Raw genomic sequence first — 25,005 nt, forward strand, 5'->3', positions numbered from 1 at the left:
GCCACTTGGAGCTAGAGAAAGGAGAAAATTGGGAGGTGGTCCTGTGAGGCTTGGATGTAGATGGCCATGGGCCTGCAGAATGAAATGCTCTGGGAGGTGTACAAATAGCTCTTACTTTTGGGAGCAAAGTCTGAGGCAGAGGATCAGGGTCCGGGATAGCACGGGACATGTTTGGTGAAGGGCATGAGGCCACACGAGACTCATGGTTCTGTCCTATAGACGCAAATCCATTTCTACCCTGACCTGCTGGGATAAAGAGTAAGCTGGGAAGAAAAGAGAAGAAACAGGAAAGAGTAGTGCTGAGGAGGGAGCATAACCTTGGGGACAGAGGTAGGGCTGGCAAGGTGACCTCAGATCTTACTTTATTAAGTACAGTTTACAGTTCATTTCAATTCCAATTATTGTGATCTAATTTGCTCTTTCCCAAAGGAATTTCTAGAGCCATCCAAAAATAATAACAATAATATATTGTGTTCATTGAGTCCTAGTAAACAGGGCTAATTCCTCACATATTTACAAGATAGTAAATATGAGCATTCACCATAAAGTGCAATAATCACCCTGTACCACCCAGAGTGTCAAACTTACTTGAATACCAGCTTTGTTCAGTATCTGCATTACTTTGTTTAGGGGGAGGAAGTGCTTGTAATTTTTTTTATTGTGGTAAAATATACATAACATAAAATTTAGCACTTTAACCATTTTCAAGTGTACAGTTCAGGGGCATTAAGTACATTCACATTGTTGTACAGCCATCACCATCATCCACTTCGAGAACTTTTTCATCACCTTAAAACGAAACCTGCATTACTTTTCACACAGTCTGTGAGCCACCCCAGAACCCCAAAGGATGAGGACACACCTACCTTCCTGTTCAGTCCTGGGGAGGACTCTAAGACACAATATTATACAGCATTTTAAGGTTCACAAAGTGTTTCTCCTCAATGCTCACATCAACCTCATAAGCCTCTGGTAAAAGGAAGAAGACCAAGGCTCGGAAAGGGGGACAGATTGGCTCAAATAGGACAGCGACGATGGGTGGAAGGGGGCTAGGCTCCCAGTGAGCATCCCATACCCCTCACCACCTCTAATGCGGAGAAGGGGGAAGTGAGAAGGCTCTGCAGTGATGCCTAGAGTCATCCTCCAAGGGCCAGAGCTTTATGGGATTCTCACTGCTTTGGGGACAGAGAGCCAGAGCTGCCTGGTAGCCCAGGAGAAGAAGGCAGTTCTCTGATACACCACTCACCGTAAAAGCCAACGTGGGTTGTTTAGCACCTCCTCTCCTTTCTCACTTGTATCAATGCAAACCCACATCCCATCTACTTCATCACAAATCACTGTGACATACTCCTCGTCACCCCTCTTCTTGTCCTCTTCCCAGCACACACCTCCTCTGTTCTATGATCATTTTAACCAGATTTCTTCTGCATAAAAATGAAGGCAACCAAGAGATTCTGCCTGGTGTGATTTCTCCTTCCCACAACTCATAGGGATGGCTCTGCCCATGACCTCCCATCATGCTCAGGATGCCCCAAGTGCTTCACAGGCCACCTCCATCCAGATGACCAGGAGTTTCTGAGAGTGAATTTGCCCCTCTGTAGTTCCTGGCAAAACTGCATCCCAAACAAGTGCAGACTTCTTACCACAGTTAGACCCATGATGCTGGTGGCAGTACCGCACACACACCGATACACCATCATCCAAGAATCTGACTCCCTGAATTCCAGATATATATGCCACAAATGCACAATGAACCCCACTGTATTCATTCACTAGGGCTGCCACAACAAATCACCACTAACTGGACGGCTTAAAGCAACAGAAATTTATTCTCTCACAGTTCAGGCCTGAAGTCCAAAATCAAGGTGTCGGCCCCTGAAGACTCTAGGGAAGAATCCTTCCTTGCCTCTTCCCAGCTTCTGGTGGCTCCCGGAAATCCTTGGCCTCCTGGGCTTGTAGCTGCATCACTCATGTCTGCCTCCACCTTGACACGGCCTTCTTCTCCATGTATCCTCCGCTCTTCTTATAAAGACAGCAGTCATTGGACTTGGGGTTGCCCCTAATCCAGTATGACCCCATCTTACCCTAACTAATTACATCTGCAAAGGCCCCATTTCCAAATAAGGTCACATCCTGAGGTTTCAGGTAGATGTGAAATTTCAGAGAACACTTAACTCAACCGAGGACCCCTACCTTCCTTCTCCAAGGTGTGTTAAATCCAATTTCCTGTTTTGTTTTGTTTGCCTCTAGTATCTGCTCCATTTCAATCCTACTCTTGACCACTGCCTTGTTGGAACCTTTCTGAGGCACCTGCCACCATTCCCCCTACCCCATTAAACATCTCCAGACCTCACTTTAAAATGGGGGTATGAGCACTAGGTCAAGAAGGAAATAATACTAAGTTGCCCAGAGAGTGTTCACTATTTCAAGTATGCAACTCTCTCCATTCACCCAAGAAGGAGTGTGTGCTCATCTCACACTCAGCATTGCACTGGGGGTTACAGGGGTTCTGCCCTCAGGGGCCTAGTCACACATTAGAGAAATGGGCTATTGCATAGCTAGATGAACAGAGAAGGTAAAACAGCCAGGAACTGAAGGAGGGAGTGCATTTGAGCAGGTGGAGGAGAAGACATGGGGACAGCATGGGAAAAGGCATGGAGGTACACATAAGCCTGGGATTTTCAGGGGACTGTGAGCAGACCCCATGTGACTAGATAATGGGCTTCACTGCAGAAGGTAGGCTAGATCAGTGATAAGGTTGTAAAGGCAACTGTTTGTGGATGTGCACCTGATCCTGTAGGGCCTTGAGTCCAGGCCAAGAGGACCCATTAAGGGTTTCTAAGCAATTGGGGAGTTTGGCTAAGTAGTGTTCAGGGAAGCCAGATCTAGTTGGGTGTGCATGATCGACTGTGGGGAGTAGAGAGGTGGCAAAATAGCCCTGGCTGGGAGCCCAGTTAAGAAGACAAGCTCCAGGGCCAGAGCTTTATTCTTCCACTATCAGTGAATCCCCATCCATCGCAGTAACCTTCCGTCAGACTCTGCAATCAATGCAGCCATCTCGACATGGCTGGGGGCGGGGCACCCTGGCTGGCCTCCAGCCCTCCCTTCCCATTAACGTGATGAGTCGCAGAGGGCATGTCAGGGAGAGCTTTCAGCGAATTCCAGGAATGGAGATCCCCTTCGGACAAAAATCCCCCAAGAGGAGCTCAGGAGTGCTTTGCAAATCAACACACGAACGCCTCTTACGGACAATGGCCTGTTGAGAGAGGACTGAATCACCGCATCAGCTCAGATCTGGCTGCACTTCCGTAAGACCGGCGCTGGCATCTAGGAGGTAATGAAGTGACCCCCAGCTCAGGCACTGCTTTGCCCTGGAGGCCACCAGATGAGTGATTATCATCTCTCCATTAGATGGGGAGTCTCCTGGAAAGAGCGGGCTGTCTTTCCATAAGGCTCTATCAGGATCCTTCCAGTCACCAGATACAAAACCCAGGGCAGACACAAAGCCCAGGGGAGGCTGTAACACTCTCCCACCTTCTCCATACTCCTCATTCACCCACAAACTCCCCTACTTGGGACCTTAAGGAGCAGAGTGGGCGTGGAGGTAACACAGACAGGGCAGGAGCACGCCCAGAGTGTGGCAGGCAGAACAATTTCTGAAGTCCACAAACCACATCTCTGAGCCTCTTCTCTTGCCTTAGGCCTTCCTGGAGAAATATGAGCAGAAGGGGAGCTCCAAGGAGGAGGAGGACGGCTGACTCCTTTGATTTCCCTTCACCTTAAGAAAAGCTTAGTACACTATCACAGGAAGCTCCCACAGGCCACCCTTGCCTGAGCATAGACCAGCCGGGAGCAACAGGCCTCAGGAAAGAGCCTGGGGCAGGGACATGCGCAGGGGAAAAGGGCAGACACGGAATTTCCTGAATGCTGCTAAGGCAAAGGGGAGAAAAGGCACACTCTGCACTCCCACCTTTAGTGAACTGGAAGTTCAAGCTCCATCAGAAATAGATGGTACACTGGACAGCAGTCCACAGGAAAATAACCCTCCTCCAGATTGTTTTCCCTTTTTAACCAATCAATCTAATTTGAAAGACATAACAACTTCCACCCCCTTTATTCTGAAGGAAGATGCAAATGGGTGATCTATCTGAACTAAAATTAAACTCCCTCTGTGTGTAACTTCTTGGTGGCACTCATGTATTGAATCTGACTCACATTTGATGTGGAACGGTTTTATTAACATAACTACTTATCCCAGCCCACTCCCACTGGGATTCATGGCTCTTGCCCAAGGTATGTTTTGGCTATTTCCATGTTACCTTAAGTCCTGGCAGGAATTAATGCTTCATGACAAGCACATTGACAGACTCTATGAGAAATTCCTGGCTGTCTTTGGGTAATAAGTATGAAGCAAAACTGGAAGTGAGAAGCAGCCTGGTCTACACAAGCAAAGACCCCGAGACTGGGGGGTCTGGAGACCGGGGATTTTATCACACCCACTATCTGCGTGATCCAGCCACCTGCCTCCTCGGGGTCTCCGTCCTCAGCTGTAGAATGAGATTGCTGGCCTCACACAATTCTCAGTTCTCTTCCAGCTCTGACTTCCTGTGATTGTAAAAGACATTTAAAAATATCTCCAGAGAGAGATCTCACAATATTATTTAGTTATGAGAAGATTGGACAAACGATATCTAATGTCCCTGGGTTCTGAAAGTCTGCTATTCTATTATATACAATGGTTTTTAAATGTACAAAGACTAATAAAAAAATTTTAAACAAACAAAACAGAAGAGTCTTTTTTAAATGCCCATTTTAAAAGAACAGAAGTTAAAAGGCCTCAAATAAAATCTCTAGCCATCTGTGCACACATAGAGACAATGGGTGGATGAGATCAAAACTATACAGCATCTGGAGCGGCAAAGACTTGTGGTGATTAGGACTCTTTGCAGACTGAAATAAGACATGACAATTATGGGGACTTTATACCACAGTCCTAGCTCCATGTCACTGTTACACCTTTGCCATTAGGCACAGGGGGAACCCAGGATCTCAACATGTGGGTGGCATTATATGAAAAAGATTAATTCTCTCTTGACAAGGGCACTGCTCTGTCCCCAGCTTGATGCAGACCCTGGGGCAGCATAGTAGCATCATGATACTTAAGAACTTGCAGAAGGCAACTGGAGCTTCAGCAGGTACCTAGTTTGAATGTCACTATAAAAACCTGCCATCCAAGTTGGAGTCGTCCTGGCTAACAGGCCATAGATTAGCTGAAGTCACAATGGAGGTACAAAGCGGGCCACAATACAGGGACAGGCAGGTGAGATTCATCACCAAATACTCAGCTAAGTCTAGCCATGGCAGGGGACAGGGATGGGCAAGAGCTAAGGTCAGGTGATGAAGCATCAGTAAGGTTTTTGTCAGGCCCCAAATTTAAGTGAGACTGTCATCTAACACAGTCAGAAGTAAACTAAGCCCTCAAGGGCTGGGAATAGGTTTTGAGTTCTAGAATACAGAAGGTGCTCAACTGTACTTGTTGCCCAAATGGAAACTTACAAAGAAGCTACTGCTCCATTGTTTGCTGAATAATATTTCCCATTCATGATAGCTCAGACTTCTAGGTCAGCCCTAAGAGAGGGGAAGAGGGATGAGGGGTAATTCTCTAAGATGAAAGGTACCTGGACCAGGTCCATGCCCAAGGAGGGTGGACTGCACTTCACCAACCACCCTGGGGATCACTGACGGAAAGGAGCTGTATTATCTGGATGGGTTGGGAATTTGCCAGAGAGCCAAAATCCTCCATAGTTTAAGTTGGGTGGAGCTCTTGGAAAAGGGGTGCTCATCCACTTGAGGAAACACCTCTTAGCAGTACTCCAGACCCATTTCCCTTAGGATCTTAGAAAACATGAAAGATTTCAGGTTGCTGGAAGTGTTTGGACACAAACCAAAGGCCCTCCACAAAGCAACTAAAATAAGCAAGCAATTAGAGACTCTGGGTGTCTAATTCCTGAACACGCAGATCAGGCAGATGTGATGAACCCCAAGAATAGGCACCAGCTAGGCCTTTTTCCAGAGAAAGCATTCCCTTATGATGAGGAGAACTGGCACTAGACAAAGTAGTAATTATTTTCAATTGAATCTTGTGAGAAATTGTATTTAATTGGAAACTAGGTATTGCATTCCTTTAAATTCCACTTTTTATGATACATCCGTCTTCTAATAGAAGGGACACTAAACCAATTCATATTATGATTCCATCTAAGTTATTTTATTTGGAGAAGCATATCTAAATACAGTCTGTGAGTCAAAGGGTTTTATATCTGGAAACTTTCTGGACCGCTGATCTTGCCCTGGCCTCTCTTATTCAGCTATGCCTGCGCCAAGAGTCTAGTTAGCAACTTATTCAACACATCAAACCCAAGGTGGTACCAACTACTTGGTGGCACCTTCAAATTTTAATGCATAGAAACAAAGCCACACATATATGGTCACTTTATTTATGACAAAGTGCTGTAGAGAAAGGATGGTTTTTTCAACAAACGACTCAAGTCAATTGGATGGCAAAACGGGGGAAAAAAAGAATGTTTTTCTCATCATACACAAGAAGCACTTCCAAATGGATTACTGATCTAAATGTGAAAAGTAAAACAATAAAGCTTTCAGTAAAAAAAATAGAATAGACAAAGATTTTTTAAACAGGACACAAAAAGCACTAACTATAAAAGAAAAAATGTGATAGACTAAACTATATTAAAATTAATAACTTATGTTCATCAAAATACACCATAAAGAGGACGAACAGGCATATGATAGACTGGAAGAAGATATTCACAATACATATATTCCAAGGACTCATATCCAGAATACATAAAGAACTCTTAAAAAGCAGAAAATTCAATAGCAAAGACCAGGCAAAACCATTGAAGGGTCACTTTACAAAAGAGGGAATCCAAATGGCCAATAAACATATGAGAAAGTTCTTGACTTTATTTATCATCAGGGAAATAAACACATAGACACACACTCTCTCTCACAAAGTGGCACCACCACATACCTACCAGCAGAGCTAAAAAGAGGAAAAGACAAATAACGTCAAGTGTTAGCAAAGATGTGGAGGAAATGGAAGTCTCCTGGCTGCTGGTGGAGATGTAAATTGTTACAACCACTTTGGAAAACTATTTGGCAGTATATTTACTAAAGCTAAACATACTCACACCCTATAGCTTGTTAATTACTCTTTTAGGTATATGCTCCAGAATACTGGGTACATATACTCATCAATGGACCCATATAAAGTGTTCACAGCAGCTTTACTCATACTAGCCCCAAACTGCAAACAACTTGAACACCTTAAACAGCAAAATGGACAAATACATTGTGATGTATATATACACAACAGAATATTATATAGCAATGAAAGTAACATACAATTGCTACATACAACATGGATTCATCTCCCACACACAATGTTGAACAAAAGAGGACAGACACAAAACAGTACATACTTTAAGATTCCATTTATATAAAGTTTCAAAACAGGCAAACTAATCTTACAGTGCTGGAGGTCACCATAGAGATTGCCCTTGAGAGGGGGGACCAGTGAATGGAAAAGGCGACTGGGAGACCAGGGTTCTGGGGTGCTGGTAATGTTCTGTTTCTTGATCTGTATGCAAGTTACTTAGGTGTGTTCACTGGGTAAAAATTCATTGAACTGTACACTTAGGATTTGTGCATTTTCCTATATGTATGGGATACTTCGGTAAAAAGTTTACAATAAGAAAATATAAGCACAGAATAAATTTAAGGTATAAAGACTATGTAGGGAAAAAACTCCATGGAAACTGCCTTGCAAATCCAAATCTATTAAATGACAGCAAAATTGACAGCTTCTAATTGTTCTGACTTTTCTGCTCTAAAATGAAAACTTGCTTTTGTATTTATTTGAGAGATGCCCACTTCCAAAAAGAATTAGAAGCCACAGTCTTGTTTTTGAATAAATACACTGAAGCATTTTAGTCTTCATTGGAAGCTTTTAGGCTATCAAAATTCTTAAATTTTGCTTGATTTACTATTACTTTTTTTCCCATGTTGATGTATGGGTTTTAAAAAATACAATTTTTCTTGGCTAACACCCTCTAATAAAGATTAACAACCCTAATATTTACATAGCCAGCAAGCAAATTAAGCTGAGCAGAACAGTCTATCCAATCGGAATCTTTGTAAGGCTTCAGCCAGTGGCTATTGTTCGAGTCTAACAGCCTTGCACTCATTGGAAAGAGAAGATTGAGAGCAATTATCTCAATAACTGAAGCCAAGAAACACAGCCATGCTATTCAGGAAAAAGAGGGGGATACAGAAACGAAACCTGCTCTAGCCTGGCTGGACAGAGGGAGCTCATATTTTCCTACCCTGACATGTGTGCTGGCTTCTGCCCCTTCTGGAGGAAAGCTTTCCAGGAGACAGAATCATTCTCTTTCATCCACTGGACTTCATTTGTCCAATGCCTATGGCTTACAAAGTTCCTAGATACTAATATCATCTGAGTCTCATGCTTACCCTAAAAAGTAAAGAGAAAAGGTTCTTACTATCCCCTTTTTGCTGGTGAAAGAACTGAGTCTCAGACAGCTAAAGGACTCCTTAAAGCCAAGGGACTGGAAAGTCACACAGCAAGGACAAAGCATATCCAGACACAGTGTTCTGTCTCCTATACCACGAAGTCTCCTCGCTTCTCTCCAAGTCTCCCTATGAGAATGAGAATACAATCCCAAGACTAGAAAAAAACTAAGCTTGGATTACTAGACATTGGGTAGCATGCAAGCTGGAAACTGTGCCCAAGGATGGTGTTCACCTTCAGGATCATGCATCCTGGAGGCAATGGCACAGAGAGCAGGGGGAATGGGTGGGAGCCAGAACCGAGGGCAATTAGCAGTTGAGTGTAGCAATGATCTGAATTCCTCAGTCGAATTCCTCTACAGAAAGGTCATCAGCAATAGTGGAAACAGGCTATCTGGGCAGGCTTTCCTGCAGACAGGGAACTGACACCTGTGGGTCTGAACCATATATGATATAGTTCTGAAATCCAATCATGAACATGATAGGTTTGGATTCCGCTAGACATGGTATGTCACCAATACTAAACAGCATAAAGAGCACTGACTTTGCATTCCAACAGACCTGGCTTTGAACCCCAAATCTATTTTTCACTAGATGTGTGTCCCAGAACAAGTTACTTTGCTCTGAGCTTTGGTTTTCTTGGCCCTAAAATAGCAATGATAATACCTACCCATTAGAATTATTGTGAAAATTGATGAAATAATATATGTAAAGTTCTTGGCATATAGTAGGCAATAAATAAGTATTAGTTCCTTTCCCTACTCCCTACCTAAAAAATAAATACATACAATTAGTTTTCTTTTTGTGAGTTTTTAAAAAACATATGACATGAAAAGTTTGTGTCTTCCTTGGCAGCTAGAATGAAATAAAAACACAAATCATTTAAATTCATACCTTATAGGATAATCATATATGAATATATAATAACCTTCTCAAATGGCCTAATTTAAGAACCTTGACCTATTTTTTTTCCTTTTTCACCTGGAAGTAATCTGATTAACTCAGTGCCTGCTTCATTTCCTGGAATAGAAATTGCAATAATCTTCTCCTTAATTTCAAGAAGTGATTAACATGACAAAAACACATCAGGTGTAGTCAGACTCCAGCTCCCACAATTTTCTCTAGAAATGATGTTGCCAAACGCTGCCTGGAAGAAAAGATGAATGTCTGATTGCCAGGTTAACTCCAGATATTGCCCTGGGAAAATTCCCCAGGTTACCCAGAGAAGCTGAGGGAAGGGGTCTTATATCTGGCTGCCTAGGATTTTGCTTTTAAAAAGCAAATACAATCTTTTCAAAATCTACAGGTGTTCTTCCATTAAAATATTTTGTTGTCACCTCAAACTCCATGAATACCCTCTACCCACAAACTGTTCCCCTTCCAAATGTCCTATTTCTGTCCATGTCTGCATGCTCTTAGAATCTCAGAAATAAGAAACTGGAAAGACTTCCATTAAAGCCATTTGGCCCATATCAAAAAAATGCAGGAATCATTTCCACTGCATCCCTAATATTCTGCTAGTGACTAAATACTTGCAGTGTAGTAGTCCGGGAAGCAGCTACTTCCCTACTGCACTGTTCCCATTCTTGGTGAAGTTCTTCTATAAATTCAGGTGGGATGTTTCCCTTTATGTCTTTCCCCCATTCACCAATCCTAGCTCTGCCCTCAAGAGCAATGGTGGGCATAGACAGATCTTACCCTTCCTCCACATTAGAGGCCCAGCAATACAGAAGGCAGCCATTATGTTTATACACACGTTTTCTGCTCTGAATCAAATAGTCAATTCAAAAAATATTTGTTGTGGGTCAACTACATGCCTCACACTGCTTTAGGTGCTAAGACAGGAGAGGTAAATAACACATAGCATCTACACACAAGATGCTCACACTAGGCCCTGAGAACAATCTGGATATGACTTGGCTTCCAGACCACCCACTTTCTTCCTCCTCCAGTTACCCTATGGCTTGTTGATGTTTCTCTTAAAGCGTGGTACCCAGAATGTAAGAGAAAAAATGGATAGGTGCATTGTATTCCTTGGTATTTACACAAAGGAGCTAAAAACTTATGTCCACACAAAAACCTCCACACAGATGTTTATAGCAGCTTTATTCATAATTGCCAAAACTTGGAAGCAACCAAGATATCATTTAGTAGGTGAGTGGATAAATAAACTGTGGTACATCCAGACAATGGAATATTATTCAGTGCTAAAAAGAAATGAGCTATCAAGCTATGAAAAGATATGAAGGAACCTTAAATGCATATTACTAAGTGAAAGAAGCCAATCTGAAAAGGCTACATACTGTATGCTTCCAAGTATACAACTTCTAGAAAAGGCAGAACTACGGAGACAGTAAAAAGATCAGTGGTTGCCAGGGGTTAGCAGGGAGGGAATGCTGAATAGGCAGAGACCAGGAGGTTTTTAGGGCAGTGAAAATACCCTGCATGATACTATAATGGTGGATCCATATCATTATACTTTTGTCCAAACCCACAGAATGGACACTACCAAGAGTGAACCCTAATGTAAACTGTGGACTTTGGGTAATAACGGTGTGTCAACATGGGTTCATCAATTGTCACAAATGTACCACTCTGGTGGTGGATGCTGAAAATGGAGGAGGCTGTGCATGTGTGGGGGCAGGGCACAAATGGAAAATCTCTGTACCTTCCTCTCAATTTTTCTGTAAACCTAAAACTGCTCTTAGAAAATAGTCTTTAAAAAAATTAATAGAAAAGAAGTGGATGAGTGAGTCTGTGGATTATACCATTGTCGATTTCCCAGTTTTGATATTGTACTATAGTTGTACACACAAGATGTTAACAGCGCGGGACGCTGGGTGAAGGGTGCACAGGACCTCCATGTACATTTCTTTGCAACTTCCTGTGCATCTATAATTATTTCAAAATTAAAAGTTTAAAAATAAGTGGGTGGATGAGATGCCACTGGGAAAAGCTGCTGACAGGACAGTTCAGAGTCTAATAAAATGCCCAAACCAGGGGAAGGTCCATCTACTGAAATACCTTTGGAAATGAGCACTGAGGAGAAGAGAGCAGAACTGCCAGATAAAGGTCCACATCCTGCCCCTCCTGAGGAGGCAGGGCACCTTTCCAGAAGGACATCCCTAAGCTCTGTGATCTTAATCTGTAGGGCCTTCTCCTCATTCCTATTCTGGAACGTCTGGATGGGCAGAGTCTGGCGCGTACTCCTTATCACCTGGAGGGGCTACGTAGAGTGGGGTGGGGGATCAGGAGCCATCAGGCTCAAGAGTCCAACACACCTAGCTTTAAAATGCAGGCCCAAGGGGCCAACCCAGTGGCCGAGTGGTTAAGGTCACGTGCTCCGCTTTGGCGGCCTGGGGTTTCACTGGTTCGGATCCTGGGCACAGACATGGTACCACTCATCAAGCCACACTGAAGCGGCATCCCACATGCCACAACTAGAAGCACCCACAACTAAAAAAGAAAAAAAATATATATATATATACCTATTTTTTTTTTTGGTATATATATATATATATATATATATATATATATATATATATACACAACTATGTACCAGGGGGCTTTGGGGAGAAAAAGGAAAAATAAAATCTTTAAAATGCAGGCCCACCACTCACCAACTGTGGCACCTGGGCACATTATTTGCCCTCTTCAGGCCTCAGCAGAACAGAGATGGTGACAGGCACCATTATCACACGGGGTTTTGAGGAGAGTCAATGTAATAATTCACACAAAGCACAATACAAAGCTCCAGCATCCACCAAAAACTCAATAAATGTCCATGGTCTGAGAGCCTCCTGCATCGAATAAGGTCTAGGTTTTCAGGACACCCTCTTCCTCCCTGTGCAACAACAGATAGAACATCTGCCCTTTTCCCACTTGCTGGCTCCCACCTCTCCACACTGCCAGCTACTCCAGTCCGGTTCTTCTGAAACCATCTGCAGTGAAGGACCAGCTTGGTTTGTTTGTTTTCATTTCTTAATTTCTATCTATCATAGACGGGTACTTTTGTAAAAGACAATAAAAATGAATCACTAGGGAAACGCAATTTTAAAAACAAAATACAAGGCCTAATTTTTTTATATTCCACAGACAAAATCACTCTGGCAAATGGCTATAAAAGTTTCTAAATACTTCCTTTCAATTTCCATACTTCTCCTTACTGACTGGTAACAGTTGGCAGAGCTGGGCCATGGACCGCCCTTTAGGTAGCGCCCCTCTCTCTCCAAGCTCCTAATAACCTTATAGTCATAAAACACAACAGAGTACTTAAGAATCTCTAGTTTTTCATATTAATCTTAATACCCCAGCCAGGGTGCATGTTTTTTGAGCACCAGGGTCATGTCCACTATGCCTAGTGGAGCCTCATAGGGGCTCAAATCCTCTCTGACAATCCAAATATGAAACAGACATATTATTTACTTTTACCTTTTCATGATTTAGACAACTTGATAGTGCATTTGTGAAAACCTTCCTGAGGAAAACAGTCTGTCCCTTTAGCATCCCTATTTGCCTGCCTTCCATCCATTTCTCTGTGTCTTTTTCACCACCTATCTCATCTCCATTTAACAGAAATCCACTTTATATAGTCACTATTTCTCGTCTACTGAGGGACAAGACAGGGCAAATCACAGAAAACCTCATTCATCAGAAAGGCTGGCTCTGGCTCACCAGATAAACACTCAAGGAAATGGAGTACTTAATACAAGTTACTTCCAAGGGAACTGTTATTGTCACCTCCATGTCTCTCTAACGCTGGACTCACGATAGCTGCTCAATAAGCATTTGTGTGAACTGGCTGTAGAGTGCCGGCTACATCTCAGTGACCACAAGTCACATCTTCAGTCACGTCACTCAGAAGGCACAGCAGCCATAACCAGAAAGGGGCAGTGAGTGGCAGTGTTATAGAAAGGAGCCTGGGGCCATCTAGACCAGTGGTTTTCTACTCCGGCTCCCAGACCCAGAGATTCTTTTATGCAATTGTTCTGAGGTGAGGCCTGAGCATCAGTATTTCTCAGGTTCCATAGGTAAGTCCAGTGTGCAGCTAGGATGGAAAACCACTGATTTGGAATACCCTCCCATCCATACTGGTACTTAGCAGATCTTCCTTAAATGCTTTTTGAGTGGATGAATGACTCAATCAATGGATCAATGGATCAATGGATCAATGGGTGAGAGAGAGTCTGTGGCAAACGTGGAGACGGTCTTGACTCCTGTTTCCTTGGACCCCTCCAGTATGCATCTTCTCCCAAGGTCCAGCCTTAAGCTCCAGCCAGAAAGCATCCCTCTTCCATCCTCTCGGTGGGGGAGGAGGGCTTGTTTCTCCCCTGGAGCACTGGCCCTAGGAAAGCACTAACTTAGCTCACCCTCACCTTTTTCAAGCAGGAAACTCCTAGGCCTTCTTGAATACACACCCAGAAGGCCCCCACAAATACCACTGGCCTCAACTCATACAGGATGAGAACATGTTATCTCATCTATTCTGTGTTTATTTAATGGTCGTTCTTTGATTGTTTTTCTGGCGGTCCATGGGTCCAGGATGCTATCTCAGACTACAGACTTCCAGAGGACAGAGGCCCAAGAACACTTAGTACAAAGTGACTGGTTTGTAGAAAGTCTAGTAAATGCCTGCTGCTGTTGTACTGCTGAAGAAGGGACAGATGGAAGGTAGCAGGGGGCAGTGTGTGAGGTGAACAGGAGGAGGAAGAAGAGAGTGTTGTGCAGGCCTGGAAGGGGAGATGACATGCTGGCTGCCCACTGTGGGCAGGCACAGGTGACACACAGGATTAGGAAGTGTCCACCACCCCATCCCAAGGGGATGCCAAGCTCCAAGTTCTCTGCTGAGACTGTGTGCCTGAGACTGCCCCGGCTCTTGACCTCTGGCTGCCCTCTTAGCTTCTGCCTCTGCCTCGCTATTTTTAGCAGAATTGCAGCCCCTCCCCAGCCTCTTCTTCCAACCTATTTCCATGACCCCAGAGGAGCTGCTGAACTTTCATTCTCCCTCTGGACCCTGAACCTCCCACTCCTCCTTGAGACTTACACTGAGTCAGTTCGGGATGCCACGTGGGGATGCTTGGAAGGAGATGAATACGAGGCAGCTGGGAAGCCAGTTGTGAAATCTAACACTTATTTTTTAAACCAGGAAAAAATAAAAAGGAAATACGTTAGGTCCAGGGAGTATACTTCCTCTGGCCCCAAAAAGCAAGACACTCCCCACTGCATACTGATGGCACCCCATCACTAGCATTGACTGGTATTTTCTGGTATGTTTCTGTCTCCCCACTAAAAGGGGAAAAGGAAACTCATACTATTTGGGCACCCTTGTTTCCTGGCACTCTGCTAGACTCTATTTGTGGTTTTTCTCATACAAATTTTACAATCTGTGAGCCAAGTTAAGGGACCCACCCAGGGTCACACAGCTTACAATTAGAGATAGGATTCAAACCTAGCACTTTGTGACTTCAAGGCTCACAGAGATTCATCTCTTCCCAAAAGTAAGCCTCACACTTCTGTTACCAAAAAGAATACTCCTCCCTCAGCCTTTTAGACCATGAGTTCCCCAAGGCAGGACTCACAAAGCCCCATTAGACTGGTACCTCCCAGTGGGCTCAATATACCATGTGGATTGAACCACCAACTTTCAGAAAAAAAAAAAAAATAAGAAAACACATTCACCATCCACATGCCAGTGAGAGATGAAGAAATATGTGCTTTCTCTTGCCATACCAGCTTCCTAGGTGGCTGGAGAAAGGGACGAGAGAGGCGTCCAGCCAAGACAGGTGAATTATGGACCATCCCAGCGTCCATAATAACATTTCCCAGTTCCAGAAGCACCTCTCAACCATAGGGATTCTAAGAAAATGATTCATTCACTCATAATCCAATAGATATTTACTGACCACCTACTATGTGCCAAGACCAGCACTAGGTGCTAGGGAGAGTAAACAAAGCAGTCTGTTTTTGCCCTCATAAAGCTGGCAGCCAGAGGAGGGACAATGCTGCGGTTCAGAGGCATTTGTAGGGTAATGGCATCTCCTGACACACTACCTTAAATTTAGAGCTGAGGCACTTTGTGGGAGGAGGAGAAGGAGGAGTAAAGGAAACCAAACTCGTTGCTATGCAACCATGATGATTTATTCTTAGCCAGAGCAGCAGCAAGGTGCAGGGAGTGGGTGGAGGGAGGAGACGGGAGCTGAGGGAGGCCGGAGGAGCAGGGATCGGAGGCAAAGTGGTACACAGAGAACACCACAGCTACACACACAGGCCTCTCTCCATGGAGCCACTCACAAATAGACACTGCACAGACTCACACTTGCCAGAGGCAGTCAGAACACTGTGAGACAACCCTGGGAACCATGGAGAGGGCCTCCTGCCCAGCTGCAAAAGCCCTTGTTCTTGGGCCTGAAATTAACCTTCAGTTATTATAACCAGGTCTGTACTGAATACCAAAAAGGGACAAAGAACAACAGAAAGGCTGGCATGTTTCCCGCCTGGGAGAACATACAATCTACCAGAAGAATAGGACACACATGCATAGAAACCATCCATCAACAAGTATTTATTAAGCACCTCCTCCATGCCCATTCAGCATGGTGCAGGATGCTGTGGGGGCTAAGGGAGGGCTTGGGTGGCCTGCCAGGGCACGCAGAGAAGCGCACAGCGCTATGGACACCTGCCTGGGCCCCAGGTCTGAGTGCTAGACTCGGCTTAGCCACCCATGGGCTCTGGGCAGCTTGTGGCAAGTCATTCGATGTCTCTAACCCTCAGTCTCCTGATCTCTAAAATGAGAGATTTAAACTAAGCAACTTTTCCAGTTCGGACAAGCCCTGAGTCTTTGACAGAAATGCTACAGGATTTCAGTGAGAGCAGAGCTGAGTATCAAATGGAATATTCAGGAAGTGCTACATGGAAGAGGGAGGATTTGAGGAAAGGGTGGGGGAGGGAGACTAACGTTTATTGAGGGCTTATTGCGTACCTTTACCTAACGATACAGAATGGTTTCTCCATTTTCAGAGAAAGCCAAGCTTCAGGGAGCTTGAGTAACATGCTTAAAGCCACACAGCTAGTAAGTAGCCAATCTAAGATTCAAATCCAGATCCGTCTAGCTCCAAAGCCTGTGCACGTTCCACTGGGCCCCACTGCCTCCCTAAGACGGTAAGACTCGGCTAGGAATGGAGGATGGGGAGGATGGGGGAAGCAGCATGGGCAAAGACATCGACAGGCTGAAAACTGCCAGGATTAACGTGGGAAGATTCCTGGGGTCAGGGCTGTGAGGGAAAGGAGGGTGTGGTAAGCAGGAGAGAGAACCAGGCCACCCCTAACCAACACCCCGGATTGCACTAAATGCTATGGAAAAGAAAACGGTATATAAAACGGTCCTTGCCCTGAATTAGTTTGCAACCAGGGAGATAAAATGTGAAGATTAACAATCAGGGAAATGCTACAAAAAGTGCCAAAGAAGGCGTACAAAAATAAATCACAGTACAGTTTAAATGGGGGAACTGTGCTTCCGATTTTGGAGGCCGCAGGAGATTCTATGGAGGGAGGAGGTTGGATGTGGGCTTGAAAGGATTCAAGAGAGGAACAAGGAGGGAGAAGGGAAGAGAAGTAAGGACATTTGGGACAGGAAAAATCTCATCCATGGATGAAAAAGCAGGAAATAGGCTCTCTGTGCTTAGAAGAGAGAGCTGGTAGGAGAGAACATAGACCAGTTTCGTTGGGCAAGACCAGAGAGCCTTGGCTGATGGAGTGAAGAGCCTGATCCGTCACCAGGAGGCTATGAGAAACCTCAGACTGTGCTGGAGCAGGGGAAAGACATGGTTAAAGAGCAGTGTAAGTAAAGGGAACCAGCAGCGCTCACAGAGCAGAGAAGGGACAAGGGATGGGAGAAGAGACACAGGCAAGGGATGAGGAAGGTCTGAACGGGGGGTAGGGTAGCCCTGGGGATGGCAGGGCAGGACTAGTTTCCTGGGTATTTTAAGACAGACAGAAAAGTCCTGGTGAGTGGGGAGTGGGAGAAGGGGGGAATCAAAGTTACCCAAACTTCACACCAAGAGAAGGACAGTACCATTTTCAGAACGAGCGAAGCCCAGGCAAAAATAAAACTTTGGGGGAGGGTGCTGATGAGTTGATTAGTTCCATTTTAGACATTCTGTGTAAAGTTCCCCTAGGATATCCAAACGAAAAAATCATGAATCACAAACTCAGGAAAAAGAAACCTGGGGCTGGAGGAGGGGAGGTGGCATCACCCATCACCCAGGGAGAGGTGAGCCCTGCCCTGCTCCGACGTCCCCTGGAAAGGCAGGACAGCTGCTCTGTGAGTTAGGAACTGTATGTCCTGATAAGAGAATTCCCAAGGAGGACGGAAACAGAATCCCTGAGCCAACTCTTAATTACTCCCAACAGAGCCAGTGAGGCTCTCGACCAGGGTCAAATGTAGAAGAATTGAGCACACTTCCCTCTCCAGGCAGGAACCCCTTCTGTGCTCTAGTGGGAATCGTTAGCCTTTGCCAGGGACAGGGAATCACAGGGGACCTCTTTCAGCATCTGGATTCAGAGACAAGGGATAAGACTTTGGAGTCAGAAAGATCTGGGTAAAAAGCACAGTTGCTCCATCTGAGTGAGTGTGGGCAAGTTACCTGGCCTCTCCGAAGAGTAAATCAGACAAGAGTCAAGTGCCTGGCACAGGGCGGGGCGTGCAGATGGCACCAGTTCAATATTAGTCCCCTTCACCCCACTCCAGAACAGGCCTTTCCTTTACCGTTCAGTTCTCACTGATAGTTTTTTCATTAACACGTCCTCAGAAGGCCTAGTTATATTCTCTAGGACAGCAAAAAAATAAGTCAGTTTCTCCTTCCACCTGCCAAATGTTGGTCAGCTTTCCTCTGAAGCTAGGTCTGGGGTACCTTGAACCAAACTCCATCCTCATGGTAAGGTCTGACAGCTAAAGAGCAAAGGAGGGCTACAACTGCTCTTCTGTAAGTGCAGCCCAGGGCCTCCAAAATATCACCTTCATCTGACTGCCAATGGCAGTTGAAATTCTACCATTGGAGATCTATTTCTTTAACTTAACATGCTTCTTTTAAATAACAAATTCTCCCATGAGGAATAACCCATTGAGCTGTTGCCAATCATAAGTAACTAAACGTGCATTAATTTAACAGCTGCCTAGAGAAGCAAGGGTTCTGATGCTTCAGAGAGGAGGAGCGGGGCGTTTTGGAGCTGGTATCACTGGTCCTACGTAGGGAGGCTGTTGAAGTGAGTGAAAAACCAGAGGGCAAAAGGACTTAGAAGAGCAGGTTTCACAGCTTCACGAGGGATCAGCCCTCATCACTGAATGAGAGGAGTCACAGAGGAGATAACCCTTCTGGCCGGAATCGCCACATGACAATGTGGGACGTTGGGGGTACAATGTGTGAGTCACTGAGGCAGCACCTCTCCAGAGGGCAACACAAAGCACCACAGAAAAGCCATCTCCACCAGCCATGGAAGCAAAACAAAAGGGATCAAGGTGCACCAGAGAGACTGAGTTCGGAGCCAGGAAGCACTTCCCACATGATGCAGAAATTTTCATTGTCCAGCTATGCTTTCCTTGTGCCCCCACCACCCTGCTGACACTGTTCCTTCAGAGATGACCCATGATCTCCTAACAGACAAACCCCAAGGTTCTACCTCACTCCTCGCAGATTTAAGGGCAATGCGCACACCTTCCTTGAAACTCCTGTGTGAGGCGCCCTGGTGTGACCACTGTCACATTCCTTCTCACTGTGGCCCAAGACTCTGCCCTTCTTCTCTCTGCATTCACCCCCGTCCCTATCGAGGCAGAGAGACAACCATCCAGCAGTTCTCAGCAAAGCAGGAAGGAGTGGTTCCAAAGAGTCTTTACAGCACAGGGCCTGGCACAAAGCAGGTGTAGCACAAACTGCAGACGCAACCAAGAAAGCCAATGCATTAAAATGCTGGCTAAAGTGTGGCTCAAGGACCACCCCACAGGAAGCCACAAAAGGCACGGCATGTTGATGTGTTTCTGAGGAAGCTTCACTTACTCGACATATATGCCTTGACTTTGACCTGCAAGCACGCCTTAGCGTGTTTTCTCCAGAGAACAATTTAAAGGGAGTGCCGTCAACCTCGGGGCCCTCTGCCTCCTCAATACTCTGGTCTCCAGTATCCAAGGAGACATTCTCACAGAAGACCGCAGCACCACAGGAAAAGATCCACAGATGGAACCCTGAGAGGACCGTGCTTCTCTGCCACAAAGGGACTTTTCTCCTCCAGGCCAGCTTCCTCAGCCCCTCTTGCTGAAGCCACTTCCAGTATCCTCCCTGACTCCTGACCTTAGCCAGGCTGCACCAATTTTCTTTGTAATGCTGTCTTTCCGTCGCCTCACATCTGTGTTATATGTACCACAATAAACGTATAAACGAACAATATCAGAGAACACCACACTCCCAACCTTTGGGCTCCCTCACACCAAGGGCTTTCCTTTCATCCCAGCAGACGTGCCACGAAGGTGAAGACCACACTCTCCCTCAACAAGCGGGGAGCTCTCTGAGGACCAAAGCCATGACAAAGAGTCACACGTTGGTCCTTGACTCTTCTTGCCTCTGTACCTACCACTTCCCTTCAGCACCCAGCAGAACACTGCCCATACGGGCACCTCCCAGTTCATACTGGTGACTGACTGATACACAAAGAAAAGCAGGGAGCCCCAGGAACTTCACAGATGGGGAAGACGTGAATACACAGGGAAGGTGAAGGAGAAAAGACAGGAGAGAGGAAGAACTGGAGTGAATCCTTGGTGACCTCAGCAGTTTCTCATATCCTATCTTAGTCGTCCTTTTAACCTTTAGCCCTGGCCCTGATCATTAAGATTTACTCTTTGATATGCTCCTCCATCTCTGCCCATTGAGTGCGAAACAGTGAGATTTGTCAGATGTTCTGAGTGCCAGGACCCATGCAAGAAAGTTGCCAAGGCAACACAACACTCCTCTTTGGTATAAATACTCATGGGGGCTGCTACTGGTAGAGTAGAACACAGACACTTTCCTCTTCTTCCTCCTTGAGTCAGATCTGGCTGACTTCAAAGTAGAGAGAGCCGTGAATGATTTTGGCAGGGGGAGTGGGAAAGCATGGGTCCCTCCAAAGACAAGCTAAGGTGCTGTCTAATGGGTAATACAGCAGGGAGAGAGGACTTTGCAGTTCTGATTAAACACACAGCTCCCACTGGGCCCAGACGTGGGATGGGGGCAGAAGAAAGGCACCCAGAAGGTGGCATGGCATGAATTATAGGAGGGGACTCATAAACCACAGTGCCAGGACACAGCACCCAGGACAAATGCTTGAGATACCAGCCAGCTGGGGCCAGTGGGAGGGGTCTAGGGCCTTATGCTCTGGCTAGGACTATGCTGACTTCCCTTGTTCTCCCTACTTCCTCCCCAGACCCACAAATACACAAACTACACAGAGGACCCTTAGGATCAAGCATCCATGTGCCAGTGCTACTCAGAGAAGACTGTGCCTTCACCTCTGCCCTTAGCAGACATCATTCCATCCAGATGGCTATCTCAGCATCCAACCCACACCCAGAGCATCTTTTTTTAACCCTTTCCCTTCCCTAGATCTCAGTCTTTCCATCTCTAAAATGGGAGAGCTTTCCTCTCCTCCTTCCAACCTCCAATATTTCTTGAAAAGATAAAAATAAAGTGAAATTTTGCCAGTGACGACTCCTTGGACAAACTCTTTTAAGAAGTAGTATCAGCAGGCCCACTGCTGGGCGGCGGGGTGGTCCCCAGCAATCCCAGCTCTCAGGCTTTGAAGGAGAGATGGAATAACAATCCAGGATAAGGTGTCTTGCATTCATTTCCCATTTTCACCCACGTCCTTACCATTGCTCCCCACAAACACCCACTGCATCCAGATGAGCTATTCACACATTGGGAGCTGCATCCCCCTTACCTTCGCTCACTCCATTATCACTGCACACCCCACACTCATTCATCCTGCCAGGACTAGCAGACTCATCTCCCCAAAGCCTTCCCCAACCACATAGCCAATAGGACTCTTCTCCTCACTCTTGAAGACCTGCCGTCTGCACCAATCACTTGACAAATGTCACTCTGCACCTTATCAATTTTTTGGGAGGCCCCCACATAGCATCTAGAATAATGTTGAACACATAGTAGGCACTTAAGTGAATATTTATTTTAGAGTGGATTTTTTAAAAATTATTCATTGTTCAGCCAAACCAGGTGACTTGAATCTCCAGGTGTCCAAGCATGTCCCTCCAGAAGGAGAATGGAACCTCCCCACGTGCTCCACCGTATTGGCCAGCATAGTTCTCCTGCTGCTCTTCTAAACACACCACTCCTGCTCTGGCCTGAAACATCCTCTCCAGTTGCCCAAACTCTTGCAGCTGCTCCGCCCCGCCAACCCTTTCCCCTACTCATCCAGGATGGCTCAGGAGCCCACTCGTCAATTCCGACATCACTAAGCCATGTTTCCGTCACTAGAGTTGCCTGAATTTCCTGTGGAGCACAAACAAGGCATAACTTTAAAGCAGCATCACCAGCTTCGTAACAAACACTCTGGGACGTGCACATTCGTGATCATCTTTTCCCAGGTCACACCCTGCACCAGGCGTCTGTGCCCTGGGTTAGACTCCAGCATCTCTTAGCTGCCTTGAACCTCTACCCAGAATTTCTGGGCCTCCAACAGTCACTAGGTTTCCGGGCAGGAAACTGGTATTGTGTCTCCCTGTGAGGAGGCTGTAAAAACCAACAAACTCTACCCTCCTCCCAAAGGTTAAGCGGACAGCAGACCCACCCAGCTCATCCTCCCAGGCTCCCTGACAGTCTGCCTGGTGTCATGGAAAGAGGGTGGGCTTTGCTACCAGGTGGGCCAGGGTTCAAGTCCTTGGGCAATTTGGTGATGTACCCAATTCAATCACCATCAACTGAGTGCTTACTCTTGTTCTAAGGAATCAAGGGCTCTCACCGTGTGGTCCTCACACCAGCAGAATCAGCAGCACCTAGGAACTTGTTAGAAATGCAGATTCTTAGGCCTGCCCCACACCTACTGAGTCAGAAACTCTGAGGGTGGGCCCAGCAACCTGTGTTTTTAACAAACTCTCCAAGTGATTCTGATGCACACTCAAATTTGAGGACCACTGATTTACATGCTGGGGATACACAAAAATGAAAAACCTGCAAACTAGACCAGCAGTTCTCAGCCCTGGCTGCACATTAAAATCATCTGGGGAGCTTTTAAAGTAATACTGAAGCCTGGCCCCATCCTGGACCAATTCCATTAGACTCTCTGGGAGTGGGCAGATAATCAGAATACAATGCGCTGAGCACAAAGACTGAACAAGTGTGCAGGCAACTGAGAAGGCAACAGGCAGTGAGGAAATCAGGGCAAGAGGCTTCACTATCTGTGCCTCGTGTTTTCTCATCTGTGAAATGGGGCTCACAGCGTCCATCTTACAGGAGACGATGTGTATACATGCCTGGTCTATACCAGTTCCCTCCCTTGCTGACTTTGGGCTCAGCAGCTGGGCTGATGTGTTTAGAATGCACCTACAACAGCTCATCATCAAGGTCCCTGCCCCACCAAGGAAAAACCTCCTGGCTGTTCACAGCTTTGGACGAGAGTGCCCTCCAGCACCCACTTCAACATTCCTAGTGTCTTCAGTCACTGTCCTGAAAAACAGCCTGGGTCCTTGGGAACCAGACGGTCCCTTGGGGGCTGCTCACAGCCCACACCTCAGCTTTGACATCCCCCCAACTCTTTCAAAGAACTTCTCTTTAAAACAATGCCATACAGGCCACTTGAGTTACACTGGGAACATGCTGTCCTATTCCCGGCCCCTCTCAAACTCTCTTTGCCTGTGGTCCAGGCAGAGTCCCTGGCTCAGGGTGAGCTCTCTCCCCATCAGGCAGTCCTCACTGATGTAAAACCTTTCACTATTCAATCTCCCTCCCCAGCAACATCTGAAATCAGGCCTATATGGGACTGAGCAATAGCCCCAAATTTGTTTACTCCTCCCTCCCCACAAGGCCCAGGAGTGGGTCTGCAGTCACAGGGAGGGCCCTGGGCCTCCTACAATGCCACAGACCTACAGGCAACCTCCACGGCCTCCTGAATGGAACAGAGAAATAGGGACTGGACCTTGTAGCTGCCCCTTGGGCTCTATGCTTATCCTAGCAGACGCTAAAAACATTTTTGGTCTCCTCTTAAGAATAGCCTTCAATGTCATTTTAAAATAAAAACAAGCAAATTCTGTCATTACTTTATAGGCAAACCTCTCTTTTTTTTTAACTAAAAACACCATCACTCAGCTTGCCCAGATTTGGTTTCCTCTTCCCTAGATTTCCCCAAATAAAGCTGGGCTGTTTCCAAAAATCAAATTAGCATTCAAAGAACAAAATTTCGTGGCCATTAAGGAGAGTTTCAAACAAACAACAAAAAAACAAATCCTTGCACCACCAAGTTGGAAAACAGTTCCCAGAACGCAGATCCCACAGGGTCTGAACACAGGTGGCGTCCCCCGCGTCAGCTTCCCTCCGGAGGCCTGCTTTGAAGGGAGCACCCCCTCCGAGGTCAGTGAAGCAGGCAGTCCTGCCATCACCTGGGAGGGGCCTCAGAAACCAAACTCCCACATATCCCACGAGGGAGTGGGAGAGGGGATGCAGAGAGAAGAAGGGATCTGACCTCAGAGAAAAGGGTTTAGACACCCCAGAAGCAGGAACCAGGCCTATTCTCCAAAGAGGCAGGGGCTGCCAGGGGAGAAACAGTGTCCTCAGAGGCCAAGGCCTGGCCTAGTTTCCTGTCCTTGACAAACAGAGCCACCACAGAAGAATTTGGAACGTGAGACAGAAACAAAAATCCCTGCAGAAACGGTCATGGAGGAACAGGGAAAATAAAGGTGCCACGCGGCTTTTCCTCGATTCTCTGCACAGCTGTACCAGGGCCAGATTCCTTCCCAGACACCACAGAGTCCCCTCTCCTGGCCTCACTCCCCTCCTCTTCCTTCCCCAATTCCTGCCACGTGCAAAAGAAGACCTCTGCCCAGGCTGGCTGGAAGAGAATGAGATATTTTCTCCTTGGCTCTGCATTTTCATTCAGCCTTAAAAAGCTGAGCCCGGGCAAGGAGCCCACAAGCATGTCGTGCTGCGCCTCGGTGCTCACCTCCCCAGTGCTGGCAGCTCCCTCTTCACTGGATTCTTTCTCCTTGCACCAGCGTTCTCACTGGCCCGGGTGCCAGACCCTGGGCTCTGGAAGCACTGATTGAGCTGCCTGCATAACCCTTAGGAAGGCGTAGCCAAAAGCAGAGCATTACCAATGCACAGCTTTGCTCATCAAGGAATGCCAGCCTGGGCTCCAGTGGGG

The 25,005-nt window shown here is 46.1% G+C and overlaps 1 protein-coding gene across 39 annotated transcripts in view; it reads right to left on the reverse strand.

Annotated features, from left to right (window-relative positions):
* Window positions 1–25,005, reverse strand: part of KALRN (kalirin RhoGEF kinase) — a 641,465-nt gene that overhangs the window by 520,012 nt on the left and 96,448 nt on the right. The gene's annotated exons all lie outside the window — the stretch shown is intronic.

Source organism: Equus caballus, chromosome 19 (genome assembly GCF_041296265.1).
Source record: "Equus caballus isolate H_3958 breed thoroughbred chromosome 19, TB-T2T, whole genome shotgun sequence".
NCBI lineage: Eukaryota > Metazoa > Chordata > Mammalia > Perissodactyla > Equidae > Equus > Equus caballus.